General features: G+C 47.1%; 2 non-coding genes and 1 pseudogene across 2 annotated transcripts; 1 reads left to right on the top strand and 2 right to left on the bottom strand.

Annotated features, from left to right (window-relative positions):
* The first annotated feature begins 11,816 nt into the window (after positions 1–11,816).
* The window catches only part of LOC138505077 (eukaryotic translation initiation factor 3 subunit F pseudogene), a 30,343-nt pseudogene continuing 19,473 nt past the window's right edge, over positions 11,817–22,686 (top strand).
* Positions 22,002–22,074, bottom strand: TRNAA-AGC (transfer RNA alanine (anticodon AGC)). The gene has a single exon. It is a non-coding gene; the product is annotated as a tRNA-Ala (tRNA).
* TRNAA-AGC (transfer RNA alanine (anticodon AGC)) lies at positions 22,559–22,631 on the bottom strand. Its single transcript has one exon. It is a non-coding gene; the product is annotated as a tRNA-Ala (tRNA).

Below are 22,686 nucleotides of genomic sequence, written 5' to 3'. Positions count from 1 at the left end.
AACCTAAGGTATCCTCCAACCTGATGTATTGAGATACTCCAGATTGCATATCAATGTTCCTGGCCGTGTACTGATCTAAGGTCAGCGCTTACAAGAGTTGCAAATCAATAGAAAACATGAAGTGTGACAAATGGGTGGGAATGTGTGGCCAAAAGGGCAAATGTTAGCTTAGTTATCAATCGTCGTTACAAGGCATGTCCGGCCCGGCGCTCCACCCCGATGAGCCCAGCTGACCTCCCACCCCACGTGGCGAAGCACCAACGTCCCCCAATCCTGGAGAAGCAACTGTATACATTGTATACCACCACCTAGCCATCACCACCCAATCCCTAAGAGTCTGTGGCCCCTAGAGCTTACCTCATGCATGACGTGTATTCGCAATATAACTAACTGTCTTTGCTATTGTCAGACAGAGCGCTTTCGGAGTTTGCAGAGTCCTTTGCATGCCCTATATTGAATTATATAAAGCTCTTTTGATCTCACCCGCACTTGGTCCTGGCCTCATTCCCCTTCTGGGGTGTGTCCATTATTGCCTCTCACTAAGGGGGGTGCGTTTCTGGGGACACTTACATTCAGTGGTGACCCCATAGACGTCATTTATTTTGTTAACTTTAAACTGTCCCCTTGGCACCAAATGGTCCCGGTTGCAGTGGAGGCGCATGGCGCGCCCGCTCAACAGAGCCGCCCACCTACGGCAACTGGTACGCAGAGACGTGCGCACGCAGTTAGGGCGAGAGGGTACGGGTCCCGTTTGAAAAAACCCTTAGTACCGCTCGCCGGAGCCGGGTGTGGCCATTGAGTGCGAGGCCTCGCCGCTTGGACGGACCAAATCCAGAGAGTCTCGGATCAAGACGGGCACGTGAGTATTAAAGGCATGGTCTAGTAAAAAAATGTATTTAAAAAATGCTTTTAAATAAGCACTAGCTGCGGTTTTTTTTTCTAAGTTTTCCAGGCTGGAGGAGCCCGGAAAAACTTTGAAATAAAACCGCAGCTTTAAAAACGTTGTATTTATGTTTGCGGTCGCTTTTGAAGCGACCGCAAACATAAATACAACGTTATTGTGTTGGAAAACTATTGTGTTGGGCTCCTCCAGCCCGGAAAACTTAGAAAAAAAACTGCAGCTAGTGCTTATTTTTAAAAAAAAATAAATAGCACTTACCGAGATTCAGCTGCAGCTTTCCTGCTCTGGTCTCCGGTCCCCGTCCTCCGCGTGCAGCACTAATGAAGGGAAAGCCACCCAGCGGTAGCATTTGTTTACTACAGCTGGCTGGCTTTTCCTTCATTAGTGCAGCAAAAGCAAAAGCCAGCACAGGAGGGCATCCATTTCACAAAATGGATGCGCCCATGTGCTTGCTTTTGCGAATTTTGAGCTTGAATAGCTCAAAATTTTACATAGGAAGTTTTAAAAAAGAGAATGCTAGTATTTTTTTTTATGTTGCCTATCTATTTTTTAAATAACATTTTTTACTAGACCATGCCTTTAAGTGCGATTGATATTAAAAGGGAAATTTTTTTGGAGGATAAGGGGAAACAGGAGGAAAGGAGTGGGGGATATAAGGGGAACTTTCTTACTTCTAATGCTTTCTCTTTCTTTGCAAAGGGGTAGAAGGCGGCGCCACATAGTGCTATCTCGACTAGTGCTGGGAATAAGTAAAACTGTGAAATGATAAATTAAGGGTGTCTGAGTGAAGAGACATGGAAAATACGTTAGGACTAGCTTTTTCTTCTCTAAATTCCTCTCACTCTGGGTAGAAATAAAGTCTTAAAAAAAAATAAAAAAATAAAAAGACATATATATATATATATATATATATATATATAAACAAAAGAAGCTGTGTAAGGGTTAGAGGGGGTAGCCGTAGAAGGTGAGGGCAAGGCAGGGAGGGTAAATGCTATATGTGTATGCTGAGGTATGATGAATGTCTGTGGTGTGTTGTGCACATTGTATGGTTGTGATATTCTGTAATTACGTGACACTATATAATTGCATTGTTTCAAGTACTTTTCTAGGTGGGTACGGTCAGTGTAAGTATGGCCTGGTAAGATTTGACAAACCAGAAGCTTTTTCATTGAGTAAAAGTGCGAATTGTTTATTATAACGTGAAAGTGGTTGAAGTCCTATGTACAGTGACCCACACATAGTGACAGAACAGACTAATACAAGAGAATAGAGTAACACCGGTCTAGGCATGGGAGCGGAGACACCCCTAGCGCACATCTGTAAAAGTTTATCAGGACATGCAGAAAGAATAACTAAGTACCATGACCAGTGGGTAACGGAACTGAAGGGGGAGGGTCTCCCCCAGGTCTGGCCACAAGAAGGGTCCTTTGATAGAAGTGTTCTGGACATGGTAGCCACCTGCATATTCCTAAAATACAAGGGAAAACAATTTCATAATAGGAGGGAGATACTAGATCTATGGCGATTATTCGAGGAAATACCTCCACCAAAGAAAATAGACACAACACTTGATCAACCCGCCCTCACGGCTACCCCATCAGCTCGAGAAGAGGGTAGAAAGGAGGACGAGGGAAAAGAGGGAGCAATAGAGGCGACTAGATTGTACCCACTTCTAAATAAGCCCCCACCCGCTGAAGGATACAGTGATCCCACATACGTGCCCAATAGCACCCCCACACCCACAGCAAGACCAACCGCACCACCGCCATACGAGTGCCCCCGATCGAATGGGCAGGTGAGTACCCCCACAGTAAACATATGCAAGTTGACAGAAGACTTAGACGCCAGGCTCTCGATAGCCAGGGAAGAGTTGTCAAGGATACAAAGTCTGTGAACAAGGTGAGCCCAGTACAACAAGGTCAGAACGATTGTCCTGGTCCCACCCCTCAGATAAGTCAAATGAGGAAGGGTGGAAAAAAGGGGAGATACTATTCAGAATACAGGAGGAGCCCACACAGATAGTAGAACTAGGAGCGAACAATATAGGAGGAAGTGTAGAGGGAGAAGGAGCGGAAGGTGATGGGAGAGAAGAACTGTGGTGTGACCTAGAAGAAGACGAGCAGGAAGCTGGGAGATTGGGAATGGCGGCAGGAGGAAGTTTAGTGGAGTTAGGGGAAACACCACTGGGGAGGACACTAGAACAGGAGTGGACAGGGAGGTTAAGAAACAGGACGGGAAGGATAGCCATGGTAGGAAAAAAGGGAACAAAGGTATTTGGAAACGATGTAAGGGACGACTACAACTCCTACTAATACATCGGGGGGTGGGGAGACCAAATTATATACCTTGGGCACAGATGGATAAGGCAAACTTATTAAAATCTCTGCCCCCGCTATCAGGTGGAGCTAGCAAGTGGATATACGCCTTTGAGAAACACACTGCAGGGGTGCCCCTGGCCATAGGAGATGTCAAAGGTTTACTTGTGTCAGCAGTAGGGGACCAGTCAGACAGGGTGTGGGCAAAAGCAGGTTTCCCGGGAATAAAGCTGGATAGTGACAGACATGATGGCGCTGCCTTCAATACCATGTGCGCGCGTGTTTGGAACGCATTGAGGGAAACATTCCCAGACACACCAGATTTGCAGTCAGTAATGCAATGCACTGTGAATGATGGGGAAGAAGTTACGGATTACATTTTTCGGGTACAGGAGATGTGGAGAGCTGAAATGGGTACACCATATGACCAATCAACATCATTATTTTACTTCATAATAAAGAGAGGCCTCCCAAAAGAAGTGCAAAAAGCACTTGACAACATAGCAGGGATTGAAGCGAAAGGATGGCCATTGATACAGAGCATAAAGAATCAAGGAACGAGAAAAGGAGGTGGCACAAAAGAGGTTGGCAGACGAGGCCAAGTTAGTACAAACGAAACTGGTGAAGGTCTCAGCAGCTGTAGCAGCACTCCCACACGACAGAGACCCGGAGGAGGAGGAGGGGGGATTGGTAGTGATACAGGGGAGGATGGCTGCAAATTGGGCAGACAACGGGCAGAGACAGTGGAATGGACAGGAGGAATACGGAGGGCTACAGTGGCAAACGTGGCACCCCAGCAACAGAAGAGGTGGGTACAGGGGGCGAAGAGGAGGTGGACAGGGATATGGAGGTAATGGCGGAAATGGGGGACCAGGACCCAGAGGGGGGCAAGGAAATTGTTGGAATTGTGGGAGGTGGGGAGATTGCTCGCGCGAATGCAGAAGCAGGCCTAACCCGAGTTACCAAGATGACCAGTATTGCAGGCACCCCCATCCAGGGAGCCCATACGGGTTGCCCCGGGACAGGGGAAGAGAACAGCAAGACCAAAGGGGGCAAGAGCAATACAGGGAAAGACCACACCACATTCAACAACATCCACAAAGCAGTGAACACATACCATACACTCAAAACAACCCATTCGCTACGACATCTAACGGTGCGCCTGCCCCGTATGGAGGAGTAGCAGTAGTTTCAGGTAACGTTTTCAGCCAAGGGGAGAACAACTAGGCATCCAGCATAGGACAGCCCACAGAGAACACTTGCGTGTCCAATCCTATCAACAACCTTCAATGCAAGCGAGGAACCATTGATAGGAGCAGAGATAGGAAATAGACAATTCATCTTTATGGTAGATTCGGGAGCCGAAAAATCGTGCCTACGCGAAGGCCAGTTTCCGCTATCTAATCGTAAATAGGAGATGCAGGGATTCTCTGGGGGGTGGTCGAAGTTCCTTACACAGAAGATTTGGACGTGACAGTGGGGGGAAAAACAGTGAGGGCACCCCTATTGTATTATGAACAATCCCCCGTGAACCTGCTGGGAAGGGATCTCCTCAGCAAATTGAAAATGACTATCTCATTCACAAAAAGGGGAGGGATTGTGTGCTCAACCCCAGGGATATGTTCTATGCGGCGATGCCAGTGATATATTCAAGAGCGACATGCCCAGAGGTGCGCGGCATACCCGTGAATCCAGATATGTTCATTCATGGGTTAAAAACATTAGCTAGAGTGGTCCCGGAGTTGAAAAAGCTAGAATGGAGAGTACCACCAGAATTTGTCTTTCGCCCAATAGCCCACCCCGAGATAGTGCCAGGAACAGTGATGTCATTGGACATACATGCAGTACAAATCACAGCCAAAAGAATAGTTGTAATTGCAATGGACATGCACGGCTGCGAGTGACGCACGTTATTATGCATAAACGCTGACATTGCACTCCAAGAGCTGTCAGATGAGGAGCTTTTCACAGATTCAGAGAGTGACAGAGAAATAATCATGGAAATAGCCATCCCTTGTGAAATAATGATACAGCAAAGGTAGGTGCCAGTACAGCTAATGGCAGTAGTGGGCGCCCCACCTTCGTTCTTTAATGATGACATGCAGTCAGTGCCCTGGCAATTGTGGACGACCGGTCCCCATGACGTAGGGCTACTACGTGGGGTCACACCAGTAAAGATCAATCTCAAGCTTGGAGCAATTCTGCCCCGGGTCAAACACCCCCTGTCCCGGGAAGCAGAGGAAGGGATAAAAGAAACAATAAATGCTCTACTCGCACAGGGGATAATAGTACCCTCGAACTCCCTGTGTAACACCTGTATTTACCCAATCATAAAAGCGAAAGGAGGGGCCTGGAGGATGATCCAGGATTTACGCCCACTAAATGACATCATCCAGAAAGAGTTCCCTTTGGTCCCGAATCCGGCATCCATCCTATGCAGCATACCTAAAGACGCATCTCACTTCACTGTGGTGGATTTAAAAAACACATTTTTCTCAATACCACTCACAGAAGAGTACAGGTACCTGACAGCATTCACCGTAGGGGGGAGGAGGTACGAACACTGCAGATTGCCCCAGGGATATTGCGAAAGCCCCAGTATATTCAACAGAATATTGCATGAAGATCTTGGAAACATGACTGCCGACAGCACAATAATACAGCACATGGATGACCTATTAATTTGGAGCAAAAACGAGGGAGAGTGTAGAAAAGACTCCATAGCCCTTTTAACATTACTATCTCAAAAGGGGTACAAGGTGGACAAAGAAAAGTTGCAATACTTCCAACGTGAAGTGCTGTACCAAGGGCAATTAATCTCAAAGATTGGCAAGAAAATAATCCCAGACAGAGTAGCAGCTATCTCGGCCATGGGAAGACCAAAGACAGTGAAAGACATGCAAAAATTCCTAGGGATGTGCAACTATTGTCGGGCCTGGATATTAGACTATGCTGCATACACACGCCCATTGCTCCAGTCACTCAAAGAGGCACAAAAGGAAAAAACAGAACTACAGTGGGACTCAGAGACATGCAATGCATTCACATCACTCAAAGAACACATTTCAAGCGCACCAGTGCTCGCGACCCCAGATTATGAACGCAAGTTCTACCTATTCTCGAACTACAAGGGGGCACTCATGACAGCAGTCTTAACACAGAAAACGTCACTAGGTCACAAGCCTCTGGCATACTACAGTGGGACACTGGACGCCGTAATACAGGGACATTTCGCATGCGAACAGGCTCTCACAGCCGCCACGTTCGCTATTGAGAAAAGAGCCACCATAGTAATGGGGTGCTCACTGACACTGTATGTAGAACACTCATTGTTCGCCATACTCGAGCGATCAAAATGTTCATTAACCACACAAAGATCCACCGCGTATGAGGTAATACTGTCAAGCGCCAATATACACGTGGTAAGATGCAAAGTGGTTAACCCCGCAAGATTCATCTCAGAACCATGCACTGTAGAGGATATCCAGGCACATGATTGTGCAACCTATCAGGGAGAGGATAATGGCACAACTGTGGTGAGCGAGAACGCACTGACGGAAGGAGAGATATTTTTCATAGATGGGTCAGCTTCCATAAATTCCGAAACTGGAGAAAAACATGTGGGGGTGGCATCGTGCGAATGGAAGAAGGTGAGTACGAGGTCCTAATACAGCAGCGACTGCCGGCTCATTTCTCAGCACAGGCAGCAGAACTGGTAGCATTAATTGAAGCATTACGAGCAGCAAAAGGATGCGAAGTAACGATTTACACAGATTCAGCATACATGGCCACAACAGTACATGGAGGGCTTGCCAGGTGGGGAAGAAGGGGGTTCAACCGGGCAGATGGTTCACCCGTACAACATGCAGAATTATTAAGGGAACTCATAGAAGCATTTAAAGAACCCACCATGGTAGCAATAGTGAAATGCCAGGCCCACACCAATAACTCTGACTTTGTCTCTTTGGGAAACGCGGCAGCAGACGCGGCTGCCAAGGAGGCATCATATTTAAGAAAGGAAAACACAGGTGAGTACTTAATGCAAAGAGAAGCGTAGGAAGGTATCCTGGACGGGTACAATGCCATGCCAGTGTCTCAAATACTGGAGCCACAGGAAGAGGCAGCTGAAGACGAAAAGGAGTTGTGGACAAAAGGAGGATGCAGCCAGTCAGCAACTGATTTATTATGGCGGCAAAACAACACAGGTAAAGTAGTGATGCCAACTGAGTTATTAGAAGTAGCATTCCAGCAGCTACACTTCCCAGCACACAACGCAAGGCAGCACATCACGGCAGAGATACAAGAAAACTTGTTTATTCCAGGGTTACAGGAACAACTCTCTGAGCTAACAATGGAATGCACAACGTGCCAGATATACAATGCTGGCATGACTTTGAGAACACTCAGGGGAGCGATACACAAGCCGGTAGGACCTTTCAGAGAGCTGCGTATCGACTATGCGGATATGGGTGAGAGATGCAACGGAGCGAGGTACATGATAGTGGTAGTTTGCCCCTTTTCATGGTGGGTAGAGGCAGGTCCCTGTGCCCGCCCAGATGCGAAATGCACTGCAAAGTTTCTCGTGTGGGAAGTATTCCCCCGCTGGGGAATTTGCGACGTAATTCGCTCTGACAACGGCACACATTTTGTGAACGATCTCTTTAAGAAGTGACATCATTGCTAGGCATAAAACATAAATTATGCTTGATTTATCACCCGCAAAGTAACGGTATGGTAGAAAAGATAAATGGATTACTAAAAGGCAGACTCTCAAAACTGTGTTTCACCCTTAAGAAAAATTGGGTGAACTGTCTACCCTTGGCCCTTTTTGAGCTGAGGAATCAGCCAACCAAGGACCACCATTTGTCGCCCCATGAGATCGTCACAGGGAGACGAATGCACACAGCACACTCACCCCTCTGTAGACATTCAGATGCACACAAGAGTGCAACTGTACTAGGAGAAGAATTTAATGATTACCTGACAAAACTTACTAATGCAGCACGAATGATAGCGAGACAACTTGCACCACCATTCATAAGTGATGGGGAGAATGAAACGCACACTCCAGAAAAAGAAAGCCCAACAGGTCTGCTGGAACCAGGTGAAATGATATATGTCAGGAGCTTCATGCGTAGGTGGAATGCTCCAAGATTTCATGGCCCATATGAGGTGGTGTTTTGCACACCCACAGCGGTGAAAGTGAAGGGCTTGAGATAGTGGATACATTTGACAGACGTCCGAAAAGTCTATGACAGCGTGGCACCAGCAGAAGGTGCAGAGGGCCCTGACGGGGTAAATGTGCACAAATAAAGGAAACTTAAAAACAAGAGCATGCGAGGTTAATTGAACTGACAACTGTATTATAACAATGTTTATGACAAAATGTGAAGCAGCATAAAATGACTATGAGATGTCTCTCTCTCTCTCTCTCTCTCTCTCTCTCTCTCACTCTAGATGATTACTGGAAAGTGGAAAAAGCAAAAAATAATTGCACTGTATGCTTAATGCACCCTTTTCTATGTTTCAACATATAGGAGTAACCATGGCAACGAGCAGGCCACTTGCAACGATTAGCAATAGGGACACTAGGAGTAGAAATGTTTTTGATTTGCGAACATACTCCTACGAATGTGGGTTGGCTGCCCATGCTATTATATTTTTTACACTCATGTTTGGCTTAACAACATATTACATAATAGCATTTATCTGCATTGAGATAAATGAGGGGGGAGGTAATGGAACTAACATGGAAAATGTAAGCAAACCGTTTAAGGAGGGTAACTATTTAATATGGGATGGCTTTCAGCTGCTATGGGGGTATGGCCCACATCCAGATGAGGCAAAACATCAGAATGATACTAACAACAAGACGACCACCCATTTGAAGCCCCAAAGCCATACTACAAATTTTAGTGTAAGTGAACTAAATGATTGACACCCATATGTTATATCATGGTTATATGGCACCACTGCTACCCCGCCCACAATGACAATCAGTCCTCCCAGAGTAAATGACTACGCCACAGAGAGAATGAAAGAGAATATTAAAATGGCTAACAAATGTATTACTCTGTATGAGGAATGGGAGAAGGAGGGGGCCGGAGAGAGGGAGTCCCTATTGCACGCAGCCAGGCATGCTAAAACATTCCTTAAAAACAGGAGGAAGAGGGAAATAGTTAGGAAGAAATATGAAGAATACTATGGCCTGGGACTAGACACAATAGAGGATCCCAGGCACCCACACCAGTCGAATAAATGGTATGCAGACATGAGCTCCACAGCCAAACGAACAACTAATGAAAGCTGCTACATGTGCTCCCTGATCCCCCATGCCTTAGGCACACCTAAAGTTTTAATGCCGCAAGAATTGCCTCTTGCAGACGCCCAGTGTCTCCTCCATCTCACTCTGTGCAGAATTAAGAACACCTTCCAGGCACACACGGTATCTTTTGAAATGCTGCAGAACGAGAAAGCGTGCTACTCAAGAGCAAAAGGAGTGGTATGCTTAAAAGAACCATTCTTAGTAATAAAAGGAACACTATTTTCAGAAAACAAATGGAAAGATGATGTGGGAGCGTGCAAAGCTAAAGCACTGCGAGGGCTGCCTACCGAAAAACTACAATGGATTGCAAAGACGTGTGCCGGAGTGTGGTCAGAACATGTGGCAAAATTGACCTAGGTGAGCGCTATAGAAAAAGCATTGAAACTACAGAAAGAAATCTCAAATGAACTTTGCTTCCTGGGAGAAGGGAAAATCGACATGGGAAGAAACACAAACTGCAGCAAGAGCCTAATGATCCCAGATATGAAGAAAGAAACAGCAGCCCTGATGGACACTTACTGGGTCTGTGGCAAGCAGGCATACATGCATCTCCCACCATCACGGAGGGGCACGTGTTCCCTGGCGACACTGCACTCAGCCTTAATGGTAATACCGGAGAGCTACCTCGGCCAAGGGGGCCGGAAAACGACCCAAGCTACAACCGCCGCCTCACCCACTGAAGAGGCACCACTTTACGCCCTATCAGAAGGAAACGCCGACGGAATCATGTCCAGAAAACAGAGGTCATCAAACTATATCTCAAAGGCCTCCTCAGAACTTTTGGCACAGATCCCAGACAGGTACAGGTTATTCAGCTCAGCGGAAAGCTTCTTCGCCTCCCTCATTCCAAGCATTCAGGCCCGAGCAAATGCAAAATGGCTGCAGATCACGCGGTGGGAGCTGATTCAATTGGCCAACGACACTGAAGAAGGGTTCAATGTGATCAAGGTGGAACTAAGGGCACTGAGACTCATGACAATGCAAAACAGGTATGTCCTAGACCTGTTGACAGTGATGATGGAGGTGTTTGCCGAAAAATCGTAAGTACCTTCTGAAGATGCTGATAATGGAACACTTTTTTCACGTCATCGCTGCAGTGCACAACCTAAGGGAACGAATGAAGACGGAAGGTGGCACCGACCCAAGCACGTGGTTCGAAAACCTTTTTTCCTGGGTACCTTCCTACATGGGGCTCGCTGTGAAACTACTAATGCCCCTAATCGTGTTTTTACTTGTGATTTTTTGTGTGTGCCAGTTGGGTCTTCGATGCTGCGCAAATGTAGTCCCCAATGGAACAATGATGATGGTGACAATGGGCAAAGCCGGAGGAAGGACACGGGCGCAACAGGAAGCACACGTACAAACTGGAGAGGCTTCAGAATCCAAGTATAGAATGGTGCCCAAATATTATTACGGGTATATAGAGGACAGGTTATATCATACCACAATCAAGGAGCCCCAGGAACTAGAGTGGTACACGGCGGTATGGGTGGACCTGGAGGGAGATATGGGATGTATATATATGACTTGCACCCGGATGAGTATGCTAGAAGGGGGGAAAGCCTCCGGGGGGTGTGCAGAGTCTGGATGCCAATAAAAGGAACGTCAGCCTGGGAGGAGGCAGTGTTGGCTGAGAAAGAGCGCGAATGACTGGGGGAGCTAAGGTATTTGTTACTTAAGTAACGCAAGGGGGGAAATATAGGGAAGGGTAGGTCAATAGTACCCCCCTCCCACTGCATGTAAACTACTTTGGGGTGGAAAACACCCGAGCATTGCCCTCAAAACTCTCCAACGCTCAGTCTGGGAGGGGGGAATAGGACTTCCAAACATCCAGATCTACTACTGGGCGACACAGATGGCGACAGTCAATGATGTATTGCACGGAGACGCGTCCATTCCCCATATAAAAGTTGAATTAGCTGCACGATACGGCATGTCCCCGATTGAAAGTCTCTACTGTAAACAGACTCGCCCTCCTGAACGCACAATAGTGGCACATACAGCCCTGGTGTGGAAGGAAGTACACAAACACTTAGGATGGGACAACAAAATTACCCCAGTCCAACCCATCTGGAACAATGCTCACCTCTCGAGCCTCAGCAATCTCCCGAAATGGCCAAACTGGGTAACAGCTGGCATACTGACCATTCAGCAGGTATTCGTGAACGATCAGTTGATACAGTTCCCCGAGCTCGTGGCATCATATGGTCTCCCGGACACCGAACACCTCCACTATGGACACTTACAACATGCCCTCACCATACATAGGGCCCAAATGGCGGACATGCCGGAATGTACGCCTATGGAAAGGAATATAGTCATAGACAGTGTGAATAACAAGGTCACGTCTACTATGTACAACGCTATCTCCTCATTTGCCACAAAAGAGCTGCTGAACCTGAAGATGAAATGGTAATGCGATGTGGGCCCAATATTACCTGAAGACTGGATCTCGACTCTGATGTATCCTAGAGACTCTGCCATCTCCGCAAGAATCAGACTCGTTCAATTGAAGATTCTTCACAGGATATATTATCCCCGAGTGGCTTTGTATAATTGGGGCAAAACGACCGACCCCAAATGCCTACGCTGCAAACAGGAAGAAGGGACCTTCTATCATATCCTCTGGCAATGTACACGTATACAACACTTCTGGCATAAGTGTAGCGAAAGACTCACTAAAGTAATGTGCCGTCCGATCCACCCAGACCCTAAACTCCTCCTTTTGGGTATTGAAGATGCAGTAGACATGTCTAGCTTTGAAAAGCTTCTTCTCTCGTCAGCAACAGGAATTGCCAAAAGGAACATTGCGCAATTGTGGGGCTCAGAAGTTACCCTGAAATATGACCAATGGATGTCAGATGTGGATGCCAATATCCTAATGGAACGCAGAGTCTACCAAGCTAGAGGCTTGGCAAAGCAGATAGAATCTGAGGTAAATGGGATCCGACATTATAACTCAGATCCAGAATGGACAACAAGCTTTGTTGCGCAATTCTGGCCACAAACGATAACGTCACTTTTGAGGCTGCTTGAGAAAGACTAATCCGTAAACGGCCATTTGCTGACTTGTTTGCATCTATTTCTCACAACAACTGTGTCTGCTTATATCGAGATCATATCAGATTGTACTACTCTGCCTTTTGTATGCAAAGTTATATGGTTACGTTTTGTATGTTTTTGTATTATCGCACAAAATGCAATAAAATGTGTTATAAAAAAAAAAACCATTGTCCATGAGAGAGAAGAGGTGGCTTAGATTATTCTGAGTAGAGAGTCCTGGGACAAAGCCCGCCTGGTCGGGGAGGATCAGTGCCGGCATATGAGGCAAGAGCCTATCTGCAAGGATCTTCGCAAACATTTTATTGTCAGTGTTGATCAATGAAAACGGCCTGTAGAAGGCGCATTTACTTGGTTCTTTAGAAGGCTTCAACAGGACTGTAATGAGGGCGGTCCTAGTGCACTCCAGGAGAGCACCACTTGACCTGGTGGCCTCGTACATAACGCGCATCTGGGGAATCAACAAATCGACATACGCCTTATAGCGCTCGGCTGTAATTCCGTCCAGACTTGATGCCTTACCGTTGGGGAGGGTGGGGATAGCTTTCCATTCAGTGCCATCCCTAGCGCCGGGGTCAGCCAGCCCAGGGCCACCCTATATAAGTAATGTGAAATGGACTCATGACTAGCCCCGGTCTGTGAGGTATAAAGTGTCTCATAATAATTCTGGAACACATAATTGATTTCTTCATTATCTCTGGCAAGGTTACCCTCCTGATTCTCTATTCCAAGTATAGATTCCAGCTGACGTTTGCATTTGATCGCCCAGGCCATAGTCTGGCTCAGACGGTCACCCTCGGCATACATGGCAGCCGCCATAGTGTTGCCCAAGTAACACTCCTCCCTATCCTTAAGAAGAGACAACTCAGCCCTAGCTGTTTGGAGTTGTGATCACACCTCCCGGGAGTCCTGCTGACACTGTTGTGACTATAGGAGCTTAATCTCTTGCTCAAGGGAGGAGATGGATTTCCGTATAGAGCTCAGGACACCCCTCCTTTGCAATACAACATCCCAAAATGAACACTTTAAATGTTTTCCACACCACTGCAGGATCTGATACCGAGCCTGTGTTTACTTCAAAGATTGTCTCGATGTCACGCCTAATCTCTTCACGGAAAGCAGTGTCCTCCAGGGCACGAGCCCTGAAGCGCCATTGCATGTGTCTGGGAGGGCACGTGGGGCTTTGGATCTCCACCAACACAGGGGACTGGTCAGACAAGTAGCGGGGGAGAATGCGGGCATCTCTGATGTCGTGGGCGAGGCCAGGTGACACCATGCCATAGTCGGTCCTGGAGGAGCTGCTGTGCACCCCCGAGTAGTAGGAGTATTCCCTGGATGTGGGATGCATTATTCTCCAGGGGTTGTGCAAATCGTGGTACTCGGCTATGACTGCCCATTTCTGGGCTGCTTTCGAGAGACGGTGTTGAGTTAGGAAGGACCTATCGAGGTCTTGGGAAAGGGCTAAATTGAAGTCACCCACCCAGAGTATTTCATAGTTTGGACATGTGTGTAGGTATGCAGCACAGCGCTGGAAAAAACTTGGGTCGTCATTGTTCGGGGCATAGACATTGATAACAAGAACCCTCCAACCCGCTATCTCCCCCGCTAGCATTAGATCTCGGCCCTCCTCATCCCCAATTTTAGTATGAAGTTTGAATTTCAGAGATTGGTGGATATATGTGGCGACACCACAGGAATACGTCAAATAGGGTGAGCCACATCTGTGGACCTCCCACCCCGCCAGGTTAGGAAGTTTATCTTCGCGTACAAGGTGAGTCTCCTGAAGGCATAGAATGTTTGTCCCATGATTTTTGGCAAAATTTGCAACAAGTCGCACTTTTTCGCATTCGTGAATCCATGTATGTTCTAGGTTAATACTGTCAGGGCTACATGGCTAGCATGTGGTGCTTCAGGGGGACACATATTGTAAATTGTGTAATTTTCCTATTATATAATCACATTTGTCACCTGTGTGTGCGGGATACTCTGCATTGTGAAGGAGCAAGGTCCACCACTCAGTAGTACAACCTTTATAGGTATAGGTCGTTGATTGGCACATTCTAACACCCCTAACAGAAACTGGAAACCCTCCTAGTAAATCAACGTTTCCCCAGTATCCACCCACCCATGCCAGAAACTACAACTTACCGGCACCCGATACCCCACCCCCACCCTACCCATACCCTAAACCTTGAGAAAGAAAATCACAAGACTTGTAACATAAACCATAAATGACAACTGAGTGGGGTTGCCGCCAGGCACAGGGGTTTGTGACAGCTGGGGACGCTCTGTATCACACAGGCTTGTCATATCATATGGTGCTTTGCCATAGCCCCGCAAGGGAGGCCCAGGACCACTTATCCTCTTGATTACACCCTCCAGGTATGCATCCTGAAGGTGGGTTCAATTGGGGGGAACCACTGAGAAGGTGTCAAATGACGTAAACCTCACATTGCCCTGTGGGGCGACTCTGCTGCAGCAGGGATGTTGCTTGCAAAGCGTTCTGCGGCCTGCTGGGATGTAAAAAATGTCACCTTGCCATCCAGTACCACCCTAAGCTTGGCCGGGAACAGCATAGAGTATCGGACCTATTATTTCCTCAGAATAGTCTTGGCCTCTTAGAAAGTCTTTCTGTGGTCCTGTACTTGCCGACTGAAGTCGGGGAAGAGACGGACCGTAGCTGAACCCCAACGGAGTTCTTTCTTCTCTCTGGCGTTGCGAAGCAAAATATCTCTGTCGCGATAAGATGCAGGCTATAATCGCCCTTTCTGGGGTCCCCGAAATGGGTTTCACTGCCAGGGATCTATGCGCCCGCTCAACCATATAGATGTGTGTGACTGGTGGGATGTCAAGGATTTCCAGCAGCAGTTTTTCTATGAATGTCTCCATGTTGTCAATGGAGGTGGACTTGGGTATCCCTGTTATCCATATATTGTTACTCCTGGACCTCCCCTCCAGATCGTCATTCTTGGCCATCACTTTCTTACTGTTCTGCTGAAGGTATGCTACCTCTCGCTGGAGAGTTCCTATCTTGTCCTCCCCATCACTGATTTTTTGTTGCGCTTCTGACATTTGTCCACATAATTTGTCGATCTGGACCGCAGAAATGTCTACCTTACAGGTAAGCATGTCTATTTTCGCCCCCAGACTGTCAGTACTACCCTTTAGGGCCAACAGTGACTGAGTGTGGAGACGTCCAATTGTGAACACCCTGGAAGGTCAGCAGGAGGTGGGGGGGGACTGGTTTTATCTAGAAAATTGGCCCAGTTTCACCTGTCGCTTGGGATTTCCCACGTTAGGCCCCTGTGCACAAGTCTGCAAGTTTATTGACAGCTGGATGTTGATGGGCCTATTGGCTTTCCAGGTGAGTTTACAACTGCTCTGGCGATAGGTGCTTCACCACATCCTCCTGAAGTTTAGTATATCTGCCTCCTCGTAAGTGGTCGATTAAGGGGAGGCACTGCCCACGATTCAGCACACCAAGTTCAGAACTCCCTCACTCAGTCAGTGTCGCGCCGGCAAAGTGCCGGAGTGCGCCAGGTTGTCAATAAGGGGGCCAAGGCGGTCCAGCCATTCCAGAAGTAAAACCCAGGGCTCCACTGAAGAGAGGAGCTCCCAAAGGGGCACCTCGCACGCTAGTAAGTAGCTGGGGCGTAGGGCCACAAGGGCCAGTTGGGGTAACGGCAAGCCGGATCCACATCAGGCGGGGAAGGGTGGTGATTCTAAGGGGTCGTTGTTGTGCCTCCCGCACTCTGGCCCCCAGCAGATGACACCCCAGTGACAGCGCGGCTACAGAGGTGTCAGTATGTAGTAAGGTGTTTAAGAGAGGTTCAAATCTCCACCCAGATACTAACAGCAAGCCGTATTTTGCAGATCTGGGGTGACCTCAGGTGGCCAGGTCCGCCGGGAGCCAAGCCCACGCTGGGGACCTAATGTGGGCCAAAAATGTATTATTCCAGATGGTTGGGTACGCATTCATGGAGGGGGCCTCATCTGGATGCGTAGATTGTAGAAGAAGGATGTCGATCCGGGCACCGGTAGCTCCAGGGTGCAAGGTGCTGCAGTGAGCGTCTCCTGAGTGATGCTGCAGTCGGGCTATGTGGTCTGGGTGACAAGGCTCTTTGGGCAAAGCAGCAAGGCAGAGATCCCTGTGGCAGTGAGTGGCCGCACCAGGCCAGCACTCCCTCCGACCCGGGATTGGCCATTTCTCGTAGATTAGCCCAGGAGGGGCTCAGGATGTAGCCGCAGCTGGCATGGTGCTGGGGATCAGCCCCCAATGTTCCTACTGCACCCGCTCTGCACACCGGGGGGTCCCACCCCCGGATGCGGGGAGGAGCACAGCGGGGAATGATCCGCCGCAACTAGTGGTGATGCCTGATGCCTGAGCAGCTGCAAGGAGGGACTCGTGGCGAGGCCCTCGGTCGTGTCAGTGTGGGCGGCCAGGCAACCTCCGCACTCAGCGAGGACGGCTTGTTGAAGGAAAGTCCCGGGGGTGATTCCACAATGCAATGGGCAAAGCTGGCCGGCAAACGTATCAGGATGGGAGCATGGGACTCCTGCCCCTGCAGCAAAGGCAACAGCTGCACACCCAGGAGGCCAGTCACAAACTTCACCAGACAGCAGGCTGTAGGAGGACCAGGATCTGAACTCCGCTCCCCAGCTGCTTCGAGTCCCCAACTGTCGCCGTTCATCAAGGTAGGTCCCCGGCAAAGCAGAATTATAGGCAGGATATTGGATGCCTGTGTCGGAGCACTTTCAGGCAGCGGCCAGTTCTCAGCCGTGCAACAGCACCCTGCCCCCGCTTGACAGTGAAATTAATGCTGTGTTCATTGCACTTAGTGTAATGTTCAAGAGTCCTAATGGAGGTCCAGCTGATTGAGCACTAGTGGTAACTGAGATACACTATTCATCTTGCGGTGTGTGGGATGTGTGAACGATAACGAAAGAGTTGATGAGTTATGAATTGAGTGTCCAAACATTATGGGAGATTGCGAAAGATTGTTAGTTGTTTGCTATGACCGGTATTATGTAAAAGTCTGGATCTAACTGGGTCAGAAGTACGTTGTTCAGTGCACAATGTACATCCGACCCAGTTAGATCCAGACTTTTATGTAGGAGGACCAGGATCTTGGCTCCGCTCCCCAGCTGCCTCCAATCCACAACTGTCGCTGTTCATCAAGGAAGGTCCCCGGCGAAGCATAATTATAGGCAGGATATTGGATTCCTGTGTCAGAGCACTTTCAGGCGGCGGCCATTTCCCAGCCGTGCAACAGCACCCCCATCTTCATGTCTGTTTCTGGATGTTAGACGGTTCTGAGATACATCTAAATCAGGTGAGTAGTCAGCCGGAGTGTAGAGGAGGAGTCAAGTACCCCCACTCCACCTGCCCCGCCTACATTACCTGAAGAGTATGAGCCAAAATATGTGACGTATACTGAACAGTTAAACCAGCAAAGAGAAGAGCGAGGGATCTGTGCAGTACCCATAAGAATACCTATACCTAAGAGAATATGGGAGGTAAAGTACTCATTGAGGAATCCATACTTACATCCAAGACAATATGATGGCCATTTGAACGAGATTCCTGATGAAACAAAGAAACTGAATGATCAGGATGAATGGTGACATCATACAAAGTTGAATCGACACCCATATAGAAAGATAACCAGACCAGAGAGGCAGACGATTTATAAAGAACAAAGAAGTACCAAGGATAAGTGACATCTTGGGATCAAGATGAAGAGACTTATGCCGTAAACCTGATGAAGAAACCTAGTTAGTTTAAACGTGTACAGATGCAATGCAAAGCAAGCAGCAAAGCAATCATGAAGCTAGCCACATGCTTAAATAGATCAGACCGCGGCAAGCGCCAACATATACCTATATACCTCAGAGATACATATGGAATAAGTGAAGAATGAAAGTTCCCACTTCGTATAAAGCAGTACTGAACAACGCAAGAAGGTCTCAATTCAGTATCGCAGTTATAAAAAGCTATTGAATTTAACAGAATCCATTACAGGTAAGGAGTTCACTGAGCCAAGAAAACCATGGTCTTATCAAACTAGGAGTTGGCTGACATTAGATACAATAAGCGTGAAAGAACAGAAGCTCCTGTACAGAAAGGTCAAGTAAAAAACAAAAGACATCAGAGGACTATTGGAGAATAAAATCAAATACACAAAAAGGCTCAATTCATGCTGTCCAGTAACGTGTTGGAAGAAAGTTGGACGAAAGAGAAGATCACACCTACGCACGGAAGCCGGATAGTACCCACACTCCTTAAAAATTCTCACAGAATAGTACAGACTCAAGGCCAATTTCAAAGGCCTAATTGACACTGGACCATCAAGGCGATGATGGATGACATTTTTAATTGGTGGGAAGCTGGTATCAAGACAAGCTCATCCGCACCTGGTTGTTCAGTCTGCATGCTGATCATGTAGGTGGAAAATTACTGATGGGGGTTTATTTATTTATTTATTTTATTTGTATATCGCACAGCTGCCCGGGGGCATCGTGGCTCTGAAAGGTAGGCTTACTTTGTACATGTCATGCATAATTGCTTAGTATACAACGGGTAGGTATTTGAAGATTTACATTCGGAGCATACGGAAATTATAAGAGGTCAGCGCAAATAACCGATACACAACATAGATGCACCTAGTTTGCATTCAGTACATACAGAAGTTAACAAGTGTCAGTGCGTTTAGGCGATGCATCACATAGACGCTCCCCTGCAGGAATAAGCGTCGAGCAGAGTGTGTGCATATGGGGAGTGTGGGTGTAGTTTTAGTTGAATAGCGTGGTTTTTAGCAGTTTGCGGATGGCAGGGTATGACTTTTCATTCCTTAGTGCAGTAGGAAGGGCGTTCCAGTTTTTGGGTGCCAGGTGTTGGATGCTAGAGCCTCCAGCTTTGCATCTTTTGAATGTGGGTACAACTGTCTGGTTTGTCAGGTGAGATCTAATCGGTCTGGTGGAAGCATTGAGGGTGATCCTTTCGGATAGATAGTGCGTGGCGTCTGCAGAGAGGCATCTGTGGGTGATGGTCATGGATTTGAAGCGTATGCGTTCTTTTATTGGCAGCCAGTGGGCGTTTTTCCTGGCCTGGGAGATATGTTCCCTTTTTGGATTGCTCAGAGGATTTAATGCACAATGCACAACACTTAAAAGGAAATGAGAATGTTAGCATATGCCACACTTAGAATTGGGAACATTAGCCTGCTCCGTATCTAGACAGGATTGTGAATGTTAGCATATGCCACACATAGATGGAACTTGAATGTTAGCATGTGTCACACTTAGAATTGAGACCATCAGCTTGCGCCGTATCTAGACAGGATTGTGAATGTTAGCATGTGCCATACTTAGACGTAATTCCTAACTTGGGCCTGCGTCGCATCTAGACAGGATTGTGAATGTTAGCTTGTGCCACACTTAGACGGAATTATGAAGATTACCAAGCACAACACTTAAAAGGAAATGAGAATGTTAGCATATGCCACACGTATGATTGAGAACATTAGCCTGCTCCGTATCTAGACAGGATTGTGAATGTTAGCATATGCCACACCTAGATGGAATTAAATGTTAGCATGTGCCACACTTAGAATTGAGACCATCAGCCTGCGCCGTATCTAGACAGGATTGTGAATGTTACATGTGCCACACTTAGACGTAATTCCTGACTTGGGCTTGCGTCGCATCTAGACAGGATTGTGAATGTTAACGTTTGCCACACTTAGACGGAATTATGAAGATTACCAAGCACAACACTTAAAAAGAAATGAGAATGCTAAAATGTCCCACACTTAGATAGAATTATGAACATTGGCCTGAGCGGTATGTGGATAATATTGTGAAGATTGGTGAGTGCCACACTCAGACTGAATTGTGTAGGCCAGCACGTGCTACACTTAGATAGAACTGTGAATGCTTGCACGTTAAATGTCACATAACCCACTAACCAATATAAACTCAAACTCTGCACACTTAATAAACTCACACAACCATCTCTCACACAACAAGCTGCACGCACTTCACCACACTGCAACAACACATAAGTCGCACCAACAGCACACACGGACTGACACCGATCCAATACTCGCACCAAAGCTCAGCACCCGGTGTCTACCGAGTTGATGCTGCCAACAGTACACCACTCCTCTCACTATCCTACTCCCTCTTCACCTTACTAACCCATCCCACCTTCTCATTTACAGATCCTCCAGAGCGCCTGGGGACCAATTCCTTTGGTGAAGGTGCGCTATATAAGTACCGTTAACATAACATATGCCCTTTAAATATACAAATCTTTTAACACTGACCAAATGGGCGGCATCACTTGTAGCCCCATGTTGTGCTCTTGTGCTGGGGGAGGGGCGAGCATTAGCCCCAAACCTAGGCAGAGAGCCCCAGCATACCCTGCACCCCTGGATGTGTGTGCTGGTAATTGGCTGCGCACTCTTCATGACGAACTGGTGTGCAGGGTTCTCTATTCCAGCCTCTCGTTGCCATTGTGGAGTGGTAGATATGTTCCTGAATAAACCGATGCTACACCAAGTTGCTGTGTGAGGCTCCTTTATTTTTACTATAATTCTAGCAGGCACAACGTGCTCAAATGCGTATGAGCACATTTGGTAAACGTGTTCAGCGGGTTTTCTTTTATGCACACAAACAAAATCCTATGGCCCTTCTAACACAAACGCGCATGTGGTGTTTTAACTTGTGCAAGCTCCTCATCTCACGGGAACTTGATCGAGACGAGAAAGTGGAGAAAGCACACGTGCAGAGAGCGAGGGCACATTGGAGCGAGCGAGGGCACGGAGAGGTGCTCTGCTCTGTGCCAGAGTCTGCTCTCCATTGCACCATTAATGTAAGAACCTCTTTGCTGCTCTACCCAAGACCTGCAACTCCATAATGTGTGATAAACTGAATAAATGCTGACAAGCACAATGTGTTGAGTCTTTTATTTGAGAAATAACGTAAACACACACAACGCACTTTGGGATCTCCCTATAACGTTGCCCCGATCTGCACCAAAGTGGGGGAAAAATGATATGCCCCAAACAAATTCTGGGAAATATTTGGTGCCAATTAGTCAACATAGCTAAAAGAAATAGTCTTTTGAAAAGTGTTTTTTTCCATGGCAATGAGTTGTAATCTTAACTGACTGACGCCTATTAATTGGCGACTCTACAACAGCAGTACTACGTAGGGTAAGCAGAAAACGGAGTGTTTAGTTATTGCATTGCACTTAGCACACCCCTTATTTATCTGAACGACTCCCAGTGGATTATTCATAAACCCATTTTTGTAAATATAATAAAAGCGCTTTGCTTTTATCTCGGCTTATGATATTTCTCACAATAGGGCGTTTAAATTATTTAAAGAAAATAATTGGAGAATGCGGGCATCGATCCCGCTACCTCTCGCATGCTAAGCGAGCGCTCTACCATCTGAGCTAATTCCCCTCCGTAGATTCAGAGCTGAATTATATATATCAGATATATACACAAACACAATGGAGGGAAGCTAGATTAATTTCATGAAATGTTTGGTGTCAAGATAAGATACTTGTGTGCCAAGATAAAAACGGTTTTTTCCATCGTGGTGTCTTGTAACTACTGGACGGTTTTTTCCATCTTGGTGTCTTGTAACTACTGGGCAGGAGCGAGTTAAAAGGCGTGTACTACGAATGGCTAGAAAGGGGAGTTTATGCTCTGTGTCCCGCTTACTTCCACTGGCTTATTCATAAAACATGTTTTTGGAAATAGATGAATAAATACTGAAATGAACAACGCCGATATGTCAGTAGAGTTTGTGTATGATGTCGTTTCACGCATAGGAGCGTTTCAAAAGGTTTTGCTTGCAGAGTTAATGAAAAAGTCGTCTGGTGTTTCTTTTTTTTATCGAAATGTAACATTCCAAATAAATCCATTAAAAGGCAAAAACTTTTGGAGAATGCGGGCATCGATCCCGCTACCTCTCGCATGCTAAGCGAGCGCTCTACCATCTGAGCTAATTCCCCGCTGCAGGAAATGCGTTGATATAGTTCTGAAAAGAGCTGTCCCATGTGTAGTGCG

This window comes from Ambystoma mexicanum, chromosome 11 (genome assembly GCF_040938575.1).
Source record: "Ambystoma mexicanum isolate Mex_15411 chromosome 11, UKY_AmexF1_1, whole genome shotgun sequence".
NCBI classification, from domain to species: domain Eukaryota; kingdom Metazoa; phylum Chordata; class Amphibia; order Caudata; family Ambystomatidae; genus Ambystoma; species Ambystoma mexicanum.
The sequence above is the reverse complement of the archived record's forward strand: the minus strand, read 5'-3'. Positions and strand labels throughout refer to the sequence as shown.